We start from the raw sequence: 24989 nt of genomic DNA on the forward strand, positions 1-24989 counted from the left end.
GCATGTATAGAATGGTGCTGTTGCTATAGAAAACAGTATGATGGTTCCTCAAAAATTTTAATTTTAATTACCACGTGATTCAACAACCTCACATCTTCCACTTGTGTGTATAAATAAAAAACTTGAAAGCATGGTCTCAAATATACATTTGCATATCTGTGTTCATAGAAGCCTGAAGGTGAGAACAAACAAAGAGTTCATGTAAAAATAAGTGAATTAACAAAATGTGTTTAGTGCATAAAATGGATTCCATTCAGTTTTTAAAAGGAAGGAAATATTGATACTGTTGTAACCCAGGTGAAACCTAGAACATTATGCTAAGTGAAATAAACCAGAATGACAAACACTACATGACTCACTTATACTCAGTATCTGGAATAGTCAGATGCATAAAGTAGGGTGATATTGCCAGGAGATAAAGTGGTAAGATGGAGAGTTGATATTAATGAGTTACAATTTCACATTAGCAAGATCATTACCTCTACCTTGCCATCTCCAAAAATGCAATCAAACACTCCCAGTCCATTGCTTTTAGGCAGCTCAAACACTGGAAGAGGGAGAGCAAAGTTGTTCTCTACTTCTCACAAAACAAAACAAACCAAAAAAAAAAAAAAACCCTAATATATTCAATTAAATAAAAAAATGATAATTTCTTGATTCTTTTGGTGATGTTAGTGGTGATGAGTCACTGAAAAGTTCTTGCTGTAATGGTAGTGGACTCTGTGTCTAATTCTGTTTAAACCATGGTGGTTCTTTTTCCAGTTGTCCTCAGTTTTGAAGATTTAAGAATTCCCAAACAACAAGAAAGGTCTCTTTGTACAATATAGTAAAAATAAACCTTTTCACTAATAAATTGAGAGCATAAATTAGTAAAAGTGTGGGCAGAGTTTTTCATTGGGACCACCAGCTCCCAAATAATGACACAGAGACTTATTATTAAATATAAATGCTCAGCTGCTAGCTTAGGCTTGTTACTAATTAGCTATTATAACTTAAATTAACCCATATTTCTTATCTACCCTCAGCCATGTGGCAGTACCTTCTTTCAGCACAGCACATTCATCTTGTTTCTCTCCCTGTCTCCTCACAACTCTCCTGACTCTGCTCTTCTTCCCAACAAAATCCCTCTACCCCCAAAATCCTGCCTAGCTACTAGTCATTTAGCTTTTTTATTAAACCAATTACAGTGACATATATTCACACAGTATGAAGAAATATTCCACATAAAATAAATTGTTCTCTTTACAAAATAGATAATGAAATATGTCATTTACAAAATAAATACAAATACATAAAAATGCAATAACTATGAAAACATAAAAATTCTCCAACATAAATCTTAATAATATAAGAAATATAAATTAATATAATGATACACTTCTTGCTTATTGATTTGGATATGATTAAAAGAATCATTCTACTGTTGTTGCATTCAAGTAAGTTACTTTTGAATTCATAACAAACTAAGGGATTCTGAAAATGTACTTAAAAAAACTAAAATAACAAAAATATCCATTAAAATGTTATTGCAGTATTATATATGAAATGAAACAATATAAACTCTGACACTAGAGAGTTCATTACATCAAAAACAATGTGTACCACTATGGATTTATCAAAATGTAAGTACCCCATAGTCTGCTTTTTCTTAAAATCTCATGAATCTTTCACCTTTTGAAAAACATCAATGTGTGCATAAGTGTACATGTGAATGAGTGGGAAAAAAGTCATACTATCTTGCTAAGTAACAAAAATAATGCATATTAATTTATGTGTTTGATGTGCATAGTCTATTCAATGTGTGAATGTATATATAAGCTATCAAAATCAGTGATGGCCTTTATTTACGTTACTTTCTAATTTTCTCTGTAACTGTAAATTCAGTTGATAAAATAACAATAAAATTATATAGATATTGTTTTCAGAAGACTTACATTGATGAAAACGTTAATGGCATCGAACTGATTAGGAAGGGAGAATATAAAATTATGTGCTTAAAGTGAGTATGAGTAAGTAAAGAAGACTTTGAACAGAAAGAAAGATAAGAAAATGCAGTGCCATATTCACAGTCAGAATATTTTGTAATTGTTTTCTTTTATAGTTTTCAATTTTTAAAATTATTATTATTATTATTATTATTATTATTATTATTGCTTTAATTTTACACATCAGCCATGGGTTCCCCTGTCCTCCCCCCTCCCGCCTCCACCCCTACTTCCCCCCAGCCCCTCCCCTCCATTCCCATGTCCTCCAGGACCAAGACACCCCTGGGGATTCATTTAAACCTGGTGGATTCAGTACAGGCAGGTCCAGTCCCCTCCTTCCAGGCTGAGCAAAGTGTCCCTGTGTAAGCCCAAGGTTCCAAACACATAATGCACTAAGGACAGGTCCCAATCCCACAGCCTGGATGCCTCCCAAACAGTACAAGCTAGTCAATTGTCTCACTTATCCAGAGGACCTGATCCAGCTGGGGGCTCCACAGCCTTTGGTTCATAATTCATGTGCTTCCATTCGTTTGGCTATTTGTCCCTGTGCTTTTTCCAATCTTGGATTCAACAATTCACACTCTTACAGTCCCTCCTCTTTCTCGACAGTTGGACACCTGGAGCTCCACCTGGGACCTGGCTGAGGATCTCTGCATACACTTCCATCAGTTATTGGATGAGAGTTCCAGCACGACTGTTAGGGTGTTTAGCCATCTGACCACCAGACTAGGTCAGATCAGGCTTTCTCTCGACCATTGCCAGCAGTCTACAGAGGATGTATCATTGTGGATTTCTGGGGACCTCTCCAGCACTCTGCCTATTCCTGTTCTGATGTAGTCTTCATTTATCATGGTCTTTTATTCCTCATTCTCCCTTTCTCACTCATAGGAGGATACTAGATGTAATACAAAGAAGACTAGACTGCTCCACAACTCCAGGGAGGCTACCTAGAAATCGGGACCCTAGGAAAGACACAGGGATCACCGATGACAGAGAAATGGATGAGATCTACATGAACAACCTGGATGACAGTGGGAGTAATGAAGGGCAAGATTTGAGGGAAAGAAAGCTTAGGGGAGCAGGAGATCCCAGCTGGATATAGTTTACAATTTTATTACATTAAGAAATATTATCTTTACTATTAAAAAGTTAATTGAAGAGCTTGATTGATATATTATGCTTAATAACCGAATGACTTCAGTCTGTGAAGAGGACTGTTAGATTGTTGCTTCCTCTTCCTTCACAGTCCACACTGCTTTGTTCAGTAAAAGGCTTGAAACTAATTGATTTCCCACTTCCTCTCTTTTTTTACAAAAAGCTCATATTCTTATCTTCAATACAGTTCTTATTGCTACTCTATTTCTGTGTGTCTATTTCACCCTGGGATGGTAGTTCTGAAATGTAATTCTTTATCCTGCAAAATGACCATGAAACACAGCAGAAAAAGAGCTGTCTAGGCAGCAATAGAAAACTCAGAACTTTGTCAAGGAAGTATCTAATATTGATATCTACAAAGGGATTTCTGTATAAAAGGAGATCATCTAACAAAAGAAACAAAGAAGAGGTCTGTGACATCCCACAGAAGAAAAGCAGGAGCCATGACTATTAAGTTCTAGCAGGAGGAAGACACAGCTCTGAGTCATCAAACTACATTAGATCCTCAAGAAAATCTGTAAAATTAAGTCTATAAAAGCTGACCCAGCTGGTTAATTAGCACACTGTACACCAGATTATGTTGTATAGTTAGATTTTTTTATTCTAAACTACAACCTAATAAGTCAAACCAATTACATTACCAAGGACTTGATGACTTTTCTCATGTGAGCTCACCAGGCTGCTAACTTGCTTTTACAGACAAGCAGGATGACTGTTGTTCCATGCCTCATTTATCAGACCTGCATGGTAAAGCTCCCAGAGTGAACTGTTTCCAGAGCTTTTACCTCAGGGAACGCTGTGCTCAGCCCAAGCTACTACCAGCCAAAGGAAGTGATTCATTTATGAAGGTTGCAACTATAGACAATGAAACAGCTGGTCATGGGCTCTTTGTCCTGGCCTGAGATCCCTTACAACATCTGTTAGTATGAGCAGAGTCAAGCATTGACATTTGTTACATTACAGAGGCATTGGGAAGTTCCACCAGAATAATAAGCAAGAGATTAAATGGTGAAGGTCACTTGCTTAGACTGAAGACTTGTTAAACTCTTCTTAATTCAATGAAAACCTGTATCTCACCCTAGAAAAGAGTTTCTAATTAATTTTCCAACACTCCAAGTATATGCTTTTAAGTTGCTCTGGCTATCCATGTTCATTTCATTATAGAACCAGGATTTCATATTCTCTGTATCTGTGTGTCTCTCTGTCTCTTTTTATCTCTGTCTTTGTCTGTCTGTCTGTCTGTCTGTCTCTCTCTCTCTCTCTCTCTCTCTCTCTCTCTCACTCACACACACACACACACACACACACACATACATACACAAAGAAAAAGATACATTTTTAAAGATGCATGTATGTACCACATGCATACTTGGTAACGAAGTAGGCCAGAAGAAGGTATTGGATCCTCTGGAACTAGGGCTATAGGCAGTGGTGAGCTACTATGTGGGTCTAGCAATTTGAACCCACACCCTCTGTCACAGCAGATAGTGCTCTTAACTGATGTGCTATCTCCAGTCATGGTATCTTTCATTTTTTCCCACATAACTTTAATTTACTTGTGTTTTCCCATGCCATTTAATTGGCTAAAACTGTTTGCACCCTTTACTTTTCATCTTCCCTTTTTAAAATCTTTTTCATAATTTTCCTAAAACTCAAACAACCTCTTTCATGAACTCTGTCTTGCCTGTTTCCAAGGAGATGTTCTCAAAATAAGAAGCCTACTTTACATAGTTATCAAGAAAGGTCTTTGAGTCCATTAGAATGACTAAATTCTAATCTCAGTTTCACCATGTATTTATTGTATGACCTTAGGTATTCTTTGTCTCGTGTTTCCTTCTCTCAATTCAGGTGCTTGCTTATCTAGCCATGAATGTTATGCAGATTAAATTAAGACACCATCAAGCACCTTGAAAACTACTAGATGTGTTGATAAACTATTCTTCCTTTCAGAAAGGAGAATCTCTTGGTGTAGATGTAACAGTCTTATTAAATAAGAAACATAGAGCCAAATGCAATTAAAAGCCCAAGAGGTCAGAGCATGGTGTGGCTGAAAGGCATTTTTTGCTTTTCATTTGTGAAGAGTGGTTTCTTTTTTAAAAAAATAATTTATTTTTTTTTAATTCCACCATCAGCTCTAGCCAGATTATTTACACTATATTATGACACCTACCTCTTAGCGTTTTCCTTCTCTCCTTCTTTGACTAGAGCTGAGGGAGGGGTTTGGGAATGGCTGTTCAGTGAACCATATTAAAAACCCAAACCCAAACCCTGCACTAAATACCTTTATCTAATAGCACATTTCTTCTCATCAATTGCTATAGAAAATTTTGTTTAGATTTTGCTTTATTACCCTTTTGTAGAATTATAACATTGTCACCATTAGTGCTGTCTTATCTAGTTCCCCATTAGATTAGTTAAGTAGGGGATGACTAAATTGCACCTCTACTATCTCCTGTTGCACAGCCTTTGATATGAGTGGACAGTACACCACAAATGTGAGATGTCATGTGGAAACACTGCATGAATGTTTAATTAGTTTACAATTTAAGAATCTGACAGAAATCCATGTATATGGTAAGAGGCTTTTATACCTTAACATTTTCTTTGAAGAAGAATTTCAAGTATCTTCACCCATAGAAATGTTTAGCTTAGCTAAATGTCAATAAAAGAAATTTCCAAGGCAATTGTTGCTATGTGTTATAGCCTTTATTCTTGTTCTTGGTGGTGGTACCACACTCCTCAATTCCAACAGAACAGCATATTGATGATGGTGTAATTGGCAGGATAAACAGGGATGAGTATTCAAACATAAGAATACTAGAGTCAGTGAGGTGGCTGAGCAGGTTAAGGTACCTAATGATCTGAGTTCCATCACTAGAACCTACACTGTGGAAAGAGAGAACTGACTTTCACAAATTGTCCACTGACCTACACATAAGCATGCACATGTGCACACACACAGAGAGAGAGAGAGAGAGAGAGAGAGAGAGAGAGAGAGAGAGAGAGAGAGAGAGAGATAGAGGAGGGAGGGACGGAGAGACAGACAATTAATTAATTAATTAATTAATTAATTAATTTTTAAAGAAACAAAAATGTTAGGCTCCAAGTGATTCCTTTCACCAACATCTGGCCTGATCTTGGACATTTAGTAATACATCATACCTTTATTGCATAAATTTTCTCTTCTGCAAAATTAAAGACTTAGCCTTATCTAGTTCTAATGTTATATAGGTGCTATTTCCAAATCAATCAACAAATGATCTAGATAAACTATAATAGGTGTTTTAAATAAAATCCATGGTGATTTGCATTAAGCAGCACATTTAAGAACATAATGCCATTCTCTGAAATTAAATTCCAGCTATCTTTGTCTGTTTCTTTATCGATAAAATAGGGAAAATAAAAATCATCCATCCTTTCCCATATTATTAATATCAAGATTCATGTAGTTTTATATGATATACATTTCCTATTTGTTTGTGTAGGCGGGTGGAGGTGGTTGTACATGTGTGTGCCAGTATGCATTTGTGTATGTGCACATGGAGGACAGAGGATAATCTTGGATGTTGCCATTTACTTTATTTTTGAGCCAGGGTTTCTCACTGTCCTGGAGCTCGCCAGGTAGTGTAGACTGGCTGACCAGTGAGCCCCAGAGATCACCTGTCTCTTCATTTCCAGCATTTACATGTGTGCCTGGCTTTTTCACTTGAGTTCTGGAGGATTCAACTCACCCCTGCATGCTTGCAAAGCAAGCATTTTATCTTTACAGCCTTACTAAATATTTTCTTGAATATTAAACTCTAGGGGTTTGAGGAAAAGCATCTGTATAAAACTAAAATGTGAAGTGTGTATAAGATTTCTGTGTTGGCTACTGCCAGGTAGTAGCCACTCAAACGGCTATCATTATTCATCTCTAAAGCACAAAACTATCTCTCTACATGAGCAACTATTTTTGAGGAAATATTTTCAGATTTGTGGAAGGCTGAGGTCAGAACTAATCATGTCTTTTCTGATGATCTTCTCCAAATAGTTAATAAACACATATCCTATTTCATTCAAGAGCTGCTAATCTCTACAATAAATATTCATCTTCATGTTTGTGAAACAAAACTGTAATTCAGTTCCCTGGGTGATTTGGAATGTGCATGATTCCCTCCATTGTTTCATCACTCTATCAATCTCACAGTTACGTGATATGTGCCTTTCTTCACAGCCCTAGGGAGTAATCTTTAAGAACATATTTAATATGCAATTTTTTCAGTCCTGACATTGGCCAGATGGCAAGTGATATAATGAAAGGAGTGAATCAAATCTATATAGCATCATTTAGGACAATTAGCAGTAATTACTAATGTACAAAAGAACATATTTTAAGGCTCTTTAAAGAGATATGTGTGTGGAGAGAAGGGTTTAGTTTTTTTTGTTTTTTGGGTTTTTTTTTTTTTGGTTTTTTTTTGGGGGGAGGGGGGTTGGTTTTTTGAGACAAGGTTTCTCTGTGTAGTTTTGGTGCCTTTCCTGGATCTCGCTCTGTAGACCAGGCTGGCCTCGAACTCACAGAGATCCGCCTGCCTCTGCCTCCCAAGTGCTGGGATTATGTGCCACCACCACCCAGGGAGAAGGATTTAGTTTTTAAGAATTAGACTTTCCCCGAATAAATTGTTTCAAGAATAATAAGCAAAAATCAGAATTTTAATACTTCATGTCATGTAATTTCATGTGAAGAGCATAGTTGAGAATTTTGTTTAGAGCATTTCTTTTTTTAAGGGCTGAATTATCGTGGGCAGTGAATTACCTCATCTTTGGAGATCAATAAACCACTTCAAGCTTTAGAACTAGGTTCCCCTTTCAAGCCATGATTATAATGAGATGACACAGCAAATTGCCGAAGGAAGAGGACAGCACAAAGAAAAGGAAAGTCATGTCAACCAAATGTCAATATCATTAACATTTGCTAAGGAGGCACCATAGCAACCTTGTAAGAGCATCTAATAAATAGATACTTAGGTATTCTGATTGTCCAAGTGCTCTATCATGGGAGATAAAAACGTTGCAGAGTACAAAAGGATAAAAGATAGTGATTTTGGAGAATGTGTTATTTACACATACTTTGCAAAAGATATTTTCTACCAACTCCTGATGAATATTTGCTATATTTCTATATTTAATTGTATGTGTTATTTTAAATTACATGCTTTATTTTGTCATTACTATAAGGTGAGAATTAAAGTTGTTTTATTGTTTTGCTGAAGTTAAGGTCAATCCAGAACTAATAAATTGGTTTTCTTTAATGAAAATTTACAATAAATTGGTAAAGCTTACCAATACCTTTTAATACCCCTCATACTCTCATGATAGAATGCAATCATTAACCAGATGAAAAGGCAGATTGCCCTGGTTGGGCTAAATGGATAGAACTGAAATGTTTGATCTGCCAGACTCTGCAATGTCTGAGTGTCCTTCACCTTTGAGACTGCCATACATAATGATGCATAGAATTGTGCAGACAATGCTTATCTATGAAAGAAACTTGATGGTTTTTTATGATCATGGGATCCAACCCACATGTAAGACTGGAACCAATTAAATTATTTTCTGCTGATATTCCTGTTCATTTCTGTTGTAGTTTGAAGTAGTCAGGGCAAAATGATTGAGCTTCAGATTAGGTATTTGATACTTGTTAACAAGCACTCATCTTTAAATATATTTTATATAACGACCTTTATATGATACTTTAAAATTTATCACCCAAATTGCTAATACTAAGGCAACATTTTAAAGCAAAAGCAGACATAATTTATTTCACAATGTAAAATCATCTTGCACCTGTTGATGCTGTTAGGATGTGCTGTATACTCCCATGCCGCTAAAAGGATGGTGTCATCTTGCTGGGGGATGCCTTTCTGTATGCTGTGGATATATGTTAATCCCATTTGGTTAATAAATAAATTGCTTTGGCCTATGGTGAGGCAGCTTAGAGGCAGATGGGGAATCCAAAAAGCAAGAAAGTAATGTGAAAGGTGGAGTCTAGGGAGATGGCAGGTACCACTAGGAGAAGCAAGATGTGAAAGTACTGGTAAACCACAGCCATGTGGTAACTTACTGATAAATAGAAATGGGTTAAGTTATAAGAGAGAACTAGCAGGAAGTTTGCCTTTGGTCACACAGTTTGTAAATAATATAAGACTCTGTGTTTATCTGAGAAGCTTTCCAGACCATGAGTGAGAGAGATTTGTCTGCATCAGAGAAGCTTTCTGACTACAATCTAGGACTGCAGAAGGTGTTTAGCCAGGAAAACCACAAGCCACACCATCCAGGCAAACTTTATTGAATGAAAAGCACATGCACATCACACAGCAGAAGGTACAAAGGACAGACCTTCCTGTGGGGATGGGAACCCAAGCAGTGTCCAAGCCAGAGGGGAACCCAAGCAGTGTCCAAGCCAGACTGGATTCCAGCTTCTTATGTGTTTGAGACATAGGACAGATCTCCTTTCTTTCTCCATCCTAGCTGATTGGTAATAATTGGGACAAATACAGGAAAGTTGATTGGTTTCAATTGCAGGAGATTCGAAAGTCCCATAAAACAGGCATTGTGTCCCTTCCACCCGACCTTGGATAAAAGCCCACTAAGCCTTTGTCCCAGAAAAGAGGAAACCCTTAATCTACCATCTCAAGTGTTACGTGGAAGTATATTTAACTACCTAGGGCCTCTTTTCCCTGCCTGCCTATTGAGACCCCTATGATCACTTTCTATAATTCTGATTTTCCAGATATAGCATCTAATTCTTCTTTTTATAATTTGACATTTTTTTATTGTTAGTGGCAGCTTAATATAATTACATGATGAATTTTAGTCATTTCTCCTTATATTACTTCTGTCATCCCCTCCTCCAAAGGTACCTTTTCTAACTGATAAGCCCCTCTTATTTTCATATCTTCTTTTTGTGTGTGGCCAGTTAATTCAAATTCATTGACTTAGAGTGTTTGGGAGGTGTGCTACTGGAGCAAGTATTGTTTATCAAAGGCCACACCACTGAAGAAAATGACACCACCTCCCACAGTAAATATTAACTTCATGCTTTATTTTTAAAATAGCTAAATCTAAATTTGTGTAATTCAGTCCAAAGCTTGCTTTGGTGCTCTGGGTCCTGTTTTAGTTTTGATGGCTTATTCCATCACCTATCTAGGTGCATCTTCTTGAAAGGTGACTCTTAGCCTCAAACTTCACTGTAGGTGGAGTTTTCCTGTCCCGACCTCCCACTCCAAAATAACCGCAAAGAGGCTTAATGTTAATTATAAATGCTTGGCCAATAGCTCAAAATTATTACTAACTAGCACTTACAACTTAAATTAACCCATTTATATTAATCTACACTCTACATGTTGCTTTTACCTCTATCTCATTTTGTGTGTCTGACTCATTCTGCATCTAGCTGACGGCTCCACTGACTCCACCTCTCTTCATCCCAGCATTCTCTCTGTCTCAGGCTGTCTTGATAAATCTCTTCCTGCCAAGCTGCTTTTAATTAACAATAAGAGCAATACATATTTACAGTGTATAGACAGATTATTCCACAGCACATCACTGTCTCTCTTGGTCATTTCTTGTCACTTGCACTATCTTAATAGGTTTTGAATCTAGCTGCTTTTCCCCATTACCATTGAATCCATCTTCATTTATTTATGTCTAGGTAAAGGACATGAAAGCTTTATTACATGAGTGGTTATGTTGGCACTTGGTAAATGACAACATACATTATCACTCATAGGCATGAATTATGAAACACTTAATGCCTTTAATAAAAAGGTGTTAAATTCTGAGAGTTTTTTCAGAATTTTTAGATTGAGCTTCCCTTCTGAGCTGCTTGATAATTTAACACCTGGAATCCCAAATGATTATATATTGGAAAAGACAGATATGGAGACACTGTATCCATCAAAGATCCGAGAAGAAAGGACACCTGATTTTCTGACTGCCTTCATGACAGCTCACCTGGATATTATGCAATTTTTTCACCTATAGCTCCTAGCAGAGTCAATCTCAGGTCTAAGGAGAGAACATCAAATCATCAAATCAAAGACCCCAAGATGGATGTGTCAGTTTTTTAGCATGCCTGAACCTCCAGAATGGAAATGTCTGGGGCACCTTTCAGGAAAGTCTCCATTATACTGTGGAGCATCAGTGGGTGATAAAATTGGTTCTGGGAAAGAAGTGACACAGTTGAAGTGAATAACATCAGATACTCTGTGTGTGTGTGTGTGTGTGTGTGTGTGTGTGTGTGTGTGTGTGTGTGTGTGTGTGTTTGTGTGCACATGTGTATTTGCATGGGTGTATTATATGTGTGTATGTACATGTCCTAATGTTAACATGTGAAAGCAAGAGGAAGATGTTGACTGTTGTGGTATTTTGAAAGAAAATGGCCCCCAAAGGTAGTGGTACCATTAGGAATTGTGGCTTTTTTGGAGAAGGTATGGTTTTGTTGGAGGAAATGTGTCACTGTAGAGGTAGATTTTGAGGTCTCATATATGCTCAAGCCATATCCAGTTTTCAGACTACTTCCTGTTGCCTCTGAGTCAAGATGTAAGAACTCCCAGTTCCTTCCCTAGCACTATGTCTGCCTGCATGCTGCCTTACTTCTTGCCATAATGATAATTGCATAAACCTCTGAAAATGTAAGCTGCTCCCAATTAAATGTTTTTCTTTTGCAAGAGTTTCCATGGTCATGGTATCTCTTCACAGCACAAAGACAACTAACTAAGACAGATGAAGATAGCAGGGACTGGGGTATTGCTACAATAAGCTGGACCATGTTCTTATTTGGAATAATATGGACTTTAGGAGTTAGGGTTATGACACAGTTGAATGCTTTAAGTGCTGTTTAATAGGACATACTAGTAGGACCCTGGAAGGCAGTAGTGCTAAGAGTGATTTGAACCATGGAGGGATGGGCTCAAGAGGTTTTGGAGGAGAAGAGTTTTAGTATATTGCCTAGAAATTGTCCTTGTGATATTTTGGTGAAGAATGTAGCTGTTTTTAATCCTTGTCTGAAAAGTCTGCCTGAGGTTAAAGTGAAGAGTTGTTTTTTTTTTAATTAATTCCCTTGGCAAAAGAAATCTCAAAATAGCTTATTATAGATTCTGTTGTATGATTACTGGTGTTAACTCTAACGAAGATATATAATGAAACAGAGCAAGCTGAACAAGGAAAACTATTTGAGAAGAGGAACATCAGAAAGTGGAATGGAGCTAAATCCTGCATTAAAGGAGACAAACAGATTAAGAAATGGGGTAAGGAGAGTGGCAATCTCAGGGTAAAATCCCACCTAACAAGTTTCCAACTTGTAAAAAGGAATTAAAGAAAAGCTTAGAGCAGCAGTGGTGGTGCACATCTATAATCCCAGCACTGGGAAGGCATGGGCTGACAGATCTAGAGTTTGAGACCAGCCTGGTCTACAGAGCAAATTACAGAATAGCCCAGCTCAGGTAGTGAAGAAAACCATGGAAAACAGAAAGCTGGTGAAGATGTAATGGAACAAGGGAACATGTTCCTGTTCCAGCAATCAGCAGAGCTTGGCAGCTTCAGACATGTGGTTATGGCTTTAGAGTCAAGGATAGAATAGAGGCATTATAGAAGAATCTCCTTCTGCAACTAAAGAAAGCCACTGATGCCAGGCATGTGTCAGAGGTCCCTGCATGGAGGCCTGAGAGGCTATTGTGTGAAGCTGTGAAGGTAAAGCCTGGATTGCTTTGGAGACCCCAAGATGTTGGAGATTCGAGAACTGTTGGATACCTGCAAAGGATTGCTGCTAAGCGGGAGTGGAACTGACCTAAGACAAAGAAGTCTGTTGTAGTCAACAAAGCTGAAAGAGTTGGAGATCTGAAGAGCATTTTGACATCAGACATGGAGATACAGAGTTTGGATTTTGCCCAGCCTGATATCAGTCTTGCTTTGGTCCAGTATTTCCATGCTATGCTTCCTCCCCTAAATTTTGGAATGGTAATGTATATCCCATGCCATTATATGTTAAAAGTGTGTGATCTTCCTTTTGATTTTGATTTTACAGGGGATTACAGTTAAGAGATTGCATGAATCTCAGAAGAGACTTAAATTTGGACTTCATAAATAAGTTTAAGACCGTTATATACTATCATGACTTTTGATGTTGAACTGAACGCATTTTTTGCATTATGATATGGCTATAAGCCTTTGGAGGCCAGGGAGTAGAAGGTGGCAGTTTAAAAGAAAATGGCCCCAAAAGAAAAAAAAATAGCCCATAAAGGGAGTGGCACTATTAGGAACTGTGCCACTTGTTAGAGGAAGTATCTCACTGTGGAGGTGAGCTTTGAGGACTCATATATGCTTAAGCCATGCCCGGTGTTCAGACCACTTCCTGTTGCCTCTGAGTCAAGATATGAGAACTCTCAACTCCTTCTCTATCCCTGTGTCTGCCTGTATACTGCCTTGTTTCCTGCCATGACAATAATGAGCTAAACCTCTGAAAATGTAAGCCACTCCAGTTAAATGTTTTTTTTTTTTTCTTTATAAGGGTTGCCATGGTCATGGTGTCTCTTCACAGGAATAGAAACCCTAACTAGGCAGCTATCTCCTCCCACTCTCTGCCTTATTCCCTTGAGATAAGGTACCTCTTTGAACCTGTATCTAGGCTGGTGGCCATAACCGTCCTTGATCTTAGTGTTTGTGCCCACCCTACCTCCAGTACAGGCACATTCATACCCATGCCAAGATTTTTCGTATGATTTCTGGGCATTTGGACTCAGGTCCTCACATTTGTACAGCAAGTGCTCTTACCCACTTTTTCATCTCCCTAGCTCCACAACTGCAACTTCTAATTGAGCATCCTCTCTTATTACACAATTTATTTACCATTTTACATGCATAGTTTCATTTGCTATTTAATCATCCTAATAATGTGTAGGTTTTATCATTCCCATTTTAGCTACAAAGAATCTGAAGGAAAAAATGAAACCGAAAGGGTAATTTCTAAATGGGAAAGCCTGAATTTAAACCAGACTTCAGGTGATAACAGATTCAAACTCTTAACCCATTACTGAACAATGAATGCTTCCATAAGAGAGTTTCACACTACTAACCTCCTATATAGATATCGATGAGAGAGCTTATAATTTCCAAGAAAAAAAAACAGACAAGCATACCTTACTCCATTGACTTACATTTTACTCATTTTGTTAGTGTATGTGAGTCAGACAAAACAGTTTTGTTGTAACTTTTCTTACATGTAGGTAAATAGATGCTTGATCATATTCATCCCTTCGATTATCCTCTGTAGTCCCCCACCTATTTCCTAATGGTTCCCATCTTCTTCCCAAATAATCCTGCTCCTTCTCTTCTGTCTTGTTTTTAAATCTATACCTTGAGTATGAAACAAAATATTGTATTATTTGTCTTTCTGAAATTTGCTTGTTGTGTTCCACTTCTAGGACTAAAACTTCAGCTCATTGGTAGAGTCATTTACCTAGCAGCTTACACGGGGCCTTGAGTTCAATCTCCAAGGCAGAGAGGGAGAAAAAAGAAAAAAAGAAAAAAAAACCCAGCCATCAGATTCTATCCATTTTCCTACAAGCAAGATTTTGCTAAGTAGACTACATTTTTGGGGGCACTTATCCATTGATGGGTGTCTGGACAGGTTCTATAAAAAGCTATTATGCATAGTGCTGTGATGAACTAGATATAGAGGAATTTGTTTTCTCCTGATTGATTTCTTTGGGTAATACCCAAGAATGTTATAGAATAGATAGATCATACAGTGATTCTATTTTTTAGTTTTTAAAAGCATTTTTACAGTGGGTGCCTTAATTTACATTTCTACTAACAGTATATAAGATTTTCCCCCACATTCATGACACATTTGTTGTTTTGTGTTTTAGGCATTTTGCTTTGTTTGGGAGCTTAGGTTTGAGATTATTTTTCAGATTTTGTTTGTTTGCTTGTTTAGTTGGTTGGTTATTTGGTTGCAGATAGGATTTCATGCATCCCAGGCTGACCTGGAATTTTCCATATAACTGAGGATGGCCTTCACCTTCTGACCTTCCTGCCTCCACTTCCCAAGTTCTGGATTTACAAGTATTTATTGTGAGCTAGACATTGTTTTCTTGATAACGATTCTGATAGGTGAAATCTCGGTGTAATTTTGATTTGTCTTTCCCTGAAGGCTAAAGCTATTGAACATTCCATGTGTTTAATTGGCCATTCCTACTTCATCTTTTAAGAACTGTCTTCTTAGTGCATTTATTCATCAATTGAGTAGACTATTTGTTTCTTTGGCGTTTAATTTCATTAGTTCTTTGTGTATTCTTGATATTAATGTCCTGTTGGGTTCATAACTGGAAAAGATTCTCTTTCACTCTGTAGCCTCTGTTTTCATCTATACCTCTGTTTCTTTCTCTGGACAGACACTTTCTCATTCATATCATTCATTATTATTTCTTGCTGTTTATGTCTGGGCTTTTGTATTTCCACTCAGAAATCTCTTGAGGTGGATTCCTGTGTTTTCTTGACTGTTTCAAAGTTTTAGGTCTTACATTATTGCACTCGATCATTTTGAATTTTTTTTATAGTGTGAGATGGGGATCTGGATTCAGTCCTCTACATGTGGATGCACAGTTGTCATAGCAACATTTTTAATGTGTTATCTTTTCTTTAACATGTTTTGCCACTAATTTCAAGAATGGCATAATTGTAACTACCTAGGTTTATATCTGGGTCTTCTATTCTGTTTTTGTTTTTGTTTGTTTGGTTGAGTTTTTGTTTGTTTGTTTGTTTTGTTTTTTGTTTTTTTACAGCACCATGTAGATTTTGTTGTTGTGACTTCACAGTATAACCTGAAATTAAGACTATTTAGGCAAGGAGTTAGATATGAGATAACCAAGGCAAACAGCAACTATATCTTGGTAGCTGCTTCTGGCTAGGCAGGAAGCTAGGCATAAAGAAATCACAGTAGTTTCTTACTAGAGTTTCACATGCTCTGTTCTGATTAAAGATCCTTGAAACCAGTTAGCTTCTTCTCACTTAAGAAGCCCAGATCTGTGTTGCCACTGGAAACCATGTGGAAGTCTATGATGTGTGCTGCTGCTGACTGTTATGAGCAAGGAAGCTTCTTTTGTGGTGGTAGCAAGGACTGCAAACTCATAGCTGAGAATGAGAGACACTGAAAGCTTCCCACCCAAAAGAAAGCAACAATCCAGACAGGAAGCTACTGGAGAGAGTCCTTTAAACTGTAATAAAGATGCTGTGAAATGTAGCTCTTCACAGTTGATGACTTCTGGCAAAGGGGTGGAAAGGACTCCATTTTCTTTTTTTTTTTTTCCTTGAGACAGACGAGATAGGGTTTCTCCGTGTAGCTTTGCGCCTTTCCTGGATCTCACTCTGTAGACCAGGCTGGCCTCGAACTCACAGAGATCCTCCTGGCTCTGCCTCCAAGTGCTGGGATTAAAGGCATGTGACCCCACCACTGCCCGGCAAGAATAATTTTTTTCTCTTTTTTTTTTTAAGATTTATTTATTTATTATGTATACAGCATGTATGACTGCATGCCAGAAGAGGGCACCAGATGGTTGTGAGCCACCATGTGGTTGCTGGGAATTGAACTCAGGACCTCTGGAAGAGCAGTCAGTGCTCTTAACCCCTGAGCCATCTCTCCAGCCCCAGGACTCCATTTTCTTTAAGTGGCTGTCCCCTGGGAGTTTGACCGTGCTCCAATGAGTATATAGGCAACACAAAATGGATTTGGTAGTTTTGTCTGTTTGTTTGTGTTTGTTTGTTTGTTTGGAGGGAAGGAGAGCACAAGGGTGGGAGGGTGGCCCTGGGAGGAATGGGAAGCAAGTGTGATCAGGGTGCTTTGTACAAAATTCCTAATTAATTAATAAATATATTATGTTGGGGTTGGGGAAAAAGAGAGAAATCCAGGCATTGCAGCACTTCCTTAATTGCCATACATACTCACTAAAAAAGTATCTGCATCCTCAGAAGACTTTGATTCATTATGGTATCATTTGCTTAGTGTTCTTACCTCATCATCATTTTGTGAACTTTCAAGACAATCATGAAAAGAAATATTCTAAAAGAGAAAAAAATTCAATTTGGGAAGTGAAAAAGAGACATGCTATATGTCATTGCCTTGTTAAAAGCCTTTTAAAACTCCACAATTGTTGCATGAATCCTAAATGGTCTTATAATAAAAACCCGGAGCCAGATATGAGGGTGAAGGCTGAAAGATTAGAGAAGCAGAGCAAGCCACAGGCACCACCTCTTACCTCACCAACTCCTCAGCCTGTAAAAGCACAAGTTCCTGTCTCCTCCTGCCTTAATATTCCTTTTTCTGCCCAAGCATATCACTTCCTGTCTCAACCTTCCTAGTGCTGGGATTAAAGGTGTGTGCCACCACTGACTGGTTCTGTTTCTCTTTTAGACTGGATGAATCTCATGTAGCCCAATGTGGCCTTGAACTCACAGAAATCCAGACAGATCTCTTGCCTCTGCCTCCTGAATGCTAGGATTAAAGGTGTGTGCCACCACTGCCTGACCACTGTGGCTAACTCTGTGGCTGGCTCTGTCCTCTGATCTTCAGGCAAGTTTTATTTCTTGTATTACAAACAATGTATCACCAAATCTCCACTTTTTTGTATAAAATAACAAAAGAAATTTATAACTAATATAAGAAAAACTACATACAATAAGTACAATAACCATATACAATATATACAGTCAATAATTTCATTAAAAATGTCCAGTCCATGAACATTTGACAAATTCAGAGAAAATACTCCATTATTTATCCTATTTTGGTGAGTCCGAAGTGCTGTACCTAATTCACTTTCTAACTTGTACTACCAACCGAAAACTATCTTTTGATGTCTCTCAAACTTATACACTTTACACTTCTTTAGTGAGTTTCTTTTCTGAATTTGTTAACAAGGAAAACTATAACTATCTAGTCTTCAACTCCATCAAACACCCTAGGATATAATATCACCTGAGTAAACAGGAAGTGCATTGTAAACAGCTTGCAAATCTCTAGAAATGACAAGAGACATCTGGTTGCCTGGACAGTCACCCACAGTTCCTGTGCACCATTGGGGCATCCGTCTCCAGCCTGCAGGCCCAGAGTCTGGCAGCCTTAGCCAATGGGATGTTATCTATCCTATTTGTGTCAACGCACTCCAAAACATCTCTGAAGTATACCACTATTTACTTGATTTGCTGAATAAACTGGTACCTAAATCGTTTTTGTGTCTTGGTTGAATCATTTTCTTTGCTGTGAATCCAGGAGAAACCTTTACCTAGTAACAAAATCACATATTGTGATAACCCCTGAACTATTCTTTTGCTCATGATACTTTAGGTGTTTGTGATCTTTTGTGCTTCTCTGATGGTTCACATTGATACTGACTTAACAGGTTAACATTTATGACCCTCGCCCCTGGACACACTTATGAAAGATTGTCTTAATTAGGTTAATTGAAATTAAAAGATTCACCCTAAAAGTAGGCGGTGACCATTCCCTTGGCCTTAGTCTAGGATTATATAGAAAGGAGAAATCTAGTGCCTGAAAGATGGTTCGGGAGGAAGACATCTGTTGTGCAAGCTTGGATACCTGAGTAAAAATTGAAGAAGAGAACTGAGTCCACAAAGTTGTTGTCTGACACACGTGTACATGGTAGCAGGCCAACCCACCCCCCAACACATACATACACACACATCATGCCTACCATACTCTCTTAACTGCTAAGCCATATTGCTATCCTTATATCAGGATGTTCTATATATTTACTCTTTCATCTTGATTTGCCTAGCTCCCTTTTAATTGACTTAAAGACCCAAGGGCAGAATTCACCCCCCACTCTCCCACCCTGCTTGGGAACATTTATTACAGTGAAGATTCATCATTACCAAAATCAAAGTGTAAGTTCCCTTCAGAAGAGGTAATTATATTATAAACATAATAGTTACTTCCAGTGTGGTCACCACCAACTAATCAAATACTTCACCTTTTTTGCTACTGATCATGTACCAATCTGTAAATGTTAACCCTAGTGGAAACTGAGGGGGAAAAAATTATAGCTTACCAATCAATATTAAAATGAATTCTTTTTGCCTTTCAAAACAATAAATAGAAAAGTACAATCAAATTTCCTAATCAACAGCTAGTGTTGCAGATAATATGAACAGTGTATTTTTTCTATTGTTATAGAAATCTGATGTAGCAGGAATCTTAAAAATTCTTATTAATAAAATCAAACCTGAGGCCAGTTATTGTGGTGAAAGCTGGAAGATCAGAGAAGCAGAACAAGCCACGGCTTCCTCACCTCGCCAGTTCCTCAGCTGCTCCTGTTTCCTCAGACTGGAAGTTTCCGAGTCCTTATCCAAATGGATCTCAGCTGAACTGCTACTCAAAAGCCTAAAAGCTTAACCAGCCAAAAAGCTTCTAGTTTCTGGTCTTCTCGTCTTATGTATCTTTCTGCTTTCTGCCGTCACTCCCTGGGATTAAAGGCTCACTTCTTGGGATTAAAGGTGTGTGTCACCATGCCTGGTTGTTTCCAATGTGGCCTTGAGCTCACAGAGATCCAGAGGTATTTCCGTCTCTGGAATGCTAGTATTAAAGGTGTGAGTGTCACTGCCTAACCTCTATGTTTAATATTGTGGCTTTTCTGTTCTCTGACCCCAGATAAGTTTATTAGGGTGCACAATATTTTGGGGAACACAATACCACCACAATCTGACAAAATTATTATGACTTTTTAGCACAATAATTCACCTGATCTGACTGCCATTAGGCTGCAAAAGTAACATTCCTAGATACATAGTACAACTGTGCAAAGATAATCTGTGTACTAAAGTAGCACACATCCAGTAAAAGCCAGATATCATCACAAACTCTGCTCTAGGGATCAAACATATACACACATTCTACTCAGGATCTCAATGCTGGGAATTCACATAGAAAAAAAAAAGGGGGGGGGATTTGAAAATGGAATACCATAGTTACATTCTGACCAATTTTTCTCTATTACCTGATAATTATTTAATAGAGAAGAGGTTTGCATTATAACTTACATAAAAGGGGAACTGATGCTCATTTTGTAACTTGAAATAATGACTAAGTAGTTTCTAAGTGGGCGTCTATAATATAATGAGAGGGAAGAAAGAAAGAGAAAGAGGAGTGGGATACAAAGAAACCATGGCATTTTGCCACAAATAATTGATATATCATATTGCCAATCTTCTCTTGATTCGAGACAAACTAAGAAAGGAGAAATGTAAGACTGCTCTATTAGCTTTGAAAGGGATGGAAATTATCTTTTTCTGTTTGAAATGAAGATAAGATGGGAAATTCATAATCCTGTTGATAATTGAGCATCAGCTCCATTGCCTAATGTCTTTTGTGGGGTAATAACAGAGTATGAGCTTTTACCAATTTAAACCCAGGTAAGAAAAATTGTGCTCACCTTACACAAGAATATAAAAAGCATGAATCTCTCAGAAATATACTAACTGTAGGAAAAGCCTCTTCCCTAAAATCCAGTTCTTTCCTCTATTTAGAACATTTTTAGAGAGGGCAAGAAAAGAAATCTTCTCTCTATTGTCCTCTGTCAAATGTAAAATTGTGCAGTTATTTATATGCAGTAGAAAGCAAATATACTTGTAACATATTCTTTAAAATCATAAAGCCCACACATTTTCTCTATGATAACCAGCTTCAAGGAAATACAGTTTGAGAGAATACCTGCTCTCCATTGTAATAGAACTCAACCTATAACACTTTTAAAATGAAATACATACTTTTGTCTCTCAAGTCACTGTTTAAAAGATAAAGGCTATCTGATGGGGGGAAAAGTCCATCTAATGTCTCCAAGAAATACACCTCACCAACAAAGTCATTATTAATAGATAAAGAATCCATGGGTAGAAATAAGGAAGAGAAACCCTTTCCTCTCCCATGGTTTCATTATCAACTTCAAAATGACTACCACATCCAAGATATACAATAGCTTCAAACTTACGATAAAATTTAGTAGATTATAAATTTCCTAAAATGTTAGCGGATGGAAATAGAAGTATTAAAATAAGGTTAGTAAAGGGTTACATGGTTTTGATTATTTCAGAATGTTTTATAGTAACATATTTAGCCAGATGTTTGAGGAATTCTGGAATGATTATGTATGGAAACTTCTGTGTGTGTGGTGCTAGAGGTCAAATCTAGGCCCCTGCACATGTGAACTACAGCTTCAAAATGGTAATTTTTAATATTTAGAAGTTTAAAAGACATATATCTAGGGCACTGTATTATTCTAGACATTACTAATTTTCCTGGATATAATTTTGTATAGAAAGAAATGACATTTATACAACCACAAAAATAGAAAATATTTATGTGGCAGTCAGAAATGCCTGGATCTTATTGCTGCCATTCATTTTCAACATCCCTGTCTGAAGATAGATTAGAAAAGGCAATGGTGCAAAATTCAAGGCATTATACACATTCATCTAAAATTGTGACTTAGCACGTATTCTATGATAGGACAGCTAGACATTAAGATTAATAATGTAAGAAAGTGATCATCAAAAACATACCACAAGGATACTTGCTCACTGTGGTGATAGCAGCATTATTTGTAACAGGCAGAACCTGGAAACAACCTAGATGCCCCTCAACTGAAGAATGGATAAAGAAAATATGGTACATAAACACAATGGGGTATTACTCAGTGGTAAAAAACACAATGACATCATGAAATTTGCAACCAAATGGATGGAACTAGAAAAAAACATCCTGAGTGAGGTAAGCCAGACCGAGGAAAACAAACACAGAATGTGCTCACTCATAGTGTATATGAGACATAAAGCAAAGGAAAACCAGGCTACAAATCAAACCCCAGAGAAGCTAGGTAACAAGCAGGATCTGAAGAGGGACATGCATGGGTCACCCTAGGAAGGGGAAATAGATAAGATCTCCTGGGTAAACTGGGGTGGAGGATAAGAACATGGGGAGTGGGATGGTTGAACTGGGGGAAGGACAGAGAAGGAGAGTAAGAAAAGAGGTGTCTTGATAAAGGGAACCATTATGGGGTTAGGGAGAAACCCGGTGCTAGGGAAATTCCCAGGAACCCACAAGGATGACCCCAGCTGGGACTCCAAGCAACACTGGAGAGGGTGCCTGAACTGGCCTTCCCATGTAATCAGATTGATGACTTCCCTAATTGTCATCATAGAACCTTCATCCAGTAACTGATGGAAGCAGATACAGAAATCCACAGCTAAGCACTGGGCTGACATCCTAGAGTCCAGTCAAAGAAAGGGAGAAGAGATTATAGAAGCAACGTGGGTTGGTCAGGATCATGATGGGGAAACCCACAGAGAGACCCACAGAGAAAGATGACCTGAGCTAGTGGGAGCACACAGACTGCTGGGGAATCTGCATGGGATCAAACTAAGCCCTCTGAATGTGGGCAACAGTTTTGTGGCTTGGGTAGTTGGTGGGGCCCCTGGCAATGGGACCAGGATTTATTCTTAGTGCATGAACTGGCTTTTTGGAGCCCATTCCCTATGAAGGTATACCTTGCTCAGCCTTGATGCAGGGGGAGGGGCTGGGTCCTGCCTCAACTTGATATGCCAGACTTTGTTGACTCCTCATGGGAGGCCTTACCCTCTCTGAAGAGTGGATGGGGGTGTAGGGGGCAGCAGGAAGAGTGGGGGAGGAGGGGAAGGTGGAACTGTGGTTGGTATGTAAAGTGAAGAAAAACTTTTCAACAAATTAACATCTATCAAATTTTTTAAAAGGTGGAAATCAATTGAATAAACATATTAGGACACTTCTGCCAAATGAAACCACATCTGCCAGGGCCTCTTTGGAGCCATGGAGCTACTACAAGGAGTGTAAAGTAAAAGGGTTTGCAAATTACAGATCACTACTCCTTCAGAGTAACTTACCTGGTCTTCACAGAACAAGGAATAACAGACCATGATAAATGATGACCACATGAGAACAGGATTAGGCAGAGTGCTCGAGAGATCCCCAGAAATCCACAAGGATACATCCTCTGTAGACTGCTGGCAATGGTCAAGAGAAAGCCTGATCTGACCTAGTCTGGTGATCAGATGGCCAAACACCCTAACGGTTGTGCTGGAACTCTCATCCAATAACTGATGGAAGTGGATGCAGAGATCCTCAGCCAGGCCCCAGGTAGAGCTCCAGCAGTCCAATTGTCGAGAAAGAGGAGGACTGTAAGAGCGTGAATTGTTGAGACCAAGATTGGAAAAAGCACAGGGACAAATAGCCAAATGAATGGAAGCACATGAATTATGAACCAAAGGCTGTGGAGCCCCCCAGCTGGATCAGGCATTCTGGATAAGTGAGACAACTGAATAGCTTGAAACTGCTTGGGAGGCACCCAGGCAGTAGGACCAGGATCTGTCCTTAGTGCATGAGCTGGCTGTTTGGAACCTTGGGCTTACACAGGGACCCTTTGCTCAGTCTGGAAGGAGGGGACTGGACCTGCCTGGACTGAATCCACCAGGTTGAATTGAATCCCCAGGGGAGTCTTGGCCCTGGAGAGATGGGAATGGAGGGGAGGGGATGGGGGGGAAGGTGGGGGTGGGGGCGGGAGGGGGGAGGACAGGGGAACCCATGGCTGGTGTGTAAAATTAAAACACAAATATAATAAATAACAACAACAAAAAAAGAATGACCGAAAACTCCCAACTGTGATGCTTTCAGTACTCACTGTTCCTCATGTAGAAGGTTGTTCCTTGGTACATGCGTTACCTTCACCCATACCCAGCAGGAAGCAATTTTAAGAATACAAGGCCCCACATTCCCAAAGCAGTGGTTTGGGGCGGGTGGTTTTGTTGGGTCTTTTAATGGGTTTTGGGTCTGGGATCGTTTTTCATTGTTTAGGAGGGTTGGTTACAAGTTGTTGTTAAGGGTTAGGAAAAGGGCTAGGCAAAGGAGATTAGGTTTAAGGTGCTTGTTTAAAAAAGAAGAAGAAGAAGAAAAAGAGAGACAATTACTAGTTTTAAATACTTTACATTGGATTGGATTTTTTATATTGTCACAAATTATATATATTGAGATTGATATTGTTAGAAAATGCTATACGTATATTTCTAATCTTGTTCAAGATATTGTACTTATACCGTTCATTTAACAATGTAATGCAATTTGCTGATCCTTGAATATTATTATTACCAACTATTAAGATATAAAGAAATGAAAATTAGTAGTTAGACACTACAATTGAACCTGTAGTCATATTAGGTGTTTTCAAGATCAAGCAGATATATTTTAGATAGACAGGTCATCTTCAAACCCTTCAGAGATCTACAGAATATGGCCTTTAAAATGTTTTAATAACTTAGAAAATTTTTCTTTTTTGTTATGACTATGAGACATGTCAGCTCCTGGCAGTACCAATCTACTTCAGAGAAAATATGGGCATTGAAGAAACTGCATATGGAGTTAACTTTCATTGTGGCAAAAGTTAGCCACTGGACAACAAAGTATCCTTGAAATAACTGCTGACAAACAGGACAGACAGGACATGAAACAAAGGACTACGGATTCTTGCCAAAACAAGTGTGGTTGTGGCTTTATCAAAAGGCATCTTCTGAAGCCAGGACAATATGGCACCATCCCTGAAGTAGCCTTTGCAATCTGGAAAAGATACAGTACCCTTTTCTTTGAAGGCAGCTGAACAGGCAGTGGGCTAATGGCTTCTGATGTGCAGTGGAACAGCAGCTGAAACAGTTATTCTTGAAGAGTAACTAAAGCTCACACTTCTCAATAGTAGACTGGCATTTAAGAGAGGGATATGG

The sequence above is a fragment of the Onychomys torridus genome, chromosome 19 (genome assembly GCF_903995425.1).
Source record: "Onychomys torridus chromosome 19, mOncTor1.1, whole genome shotgun sequence".
NCBI lineage: Eukaryota > Metazoa > Chordata > Mammalia > Rodentia > Cricetidae > Onychomys > Onychomys torridus.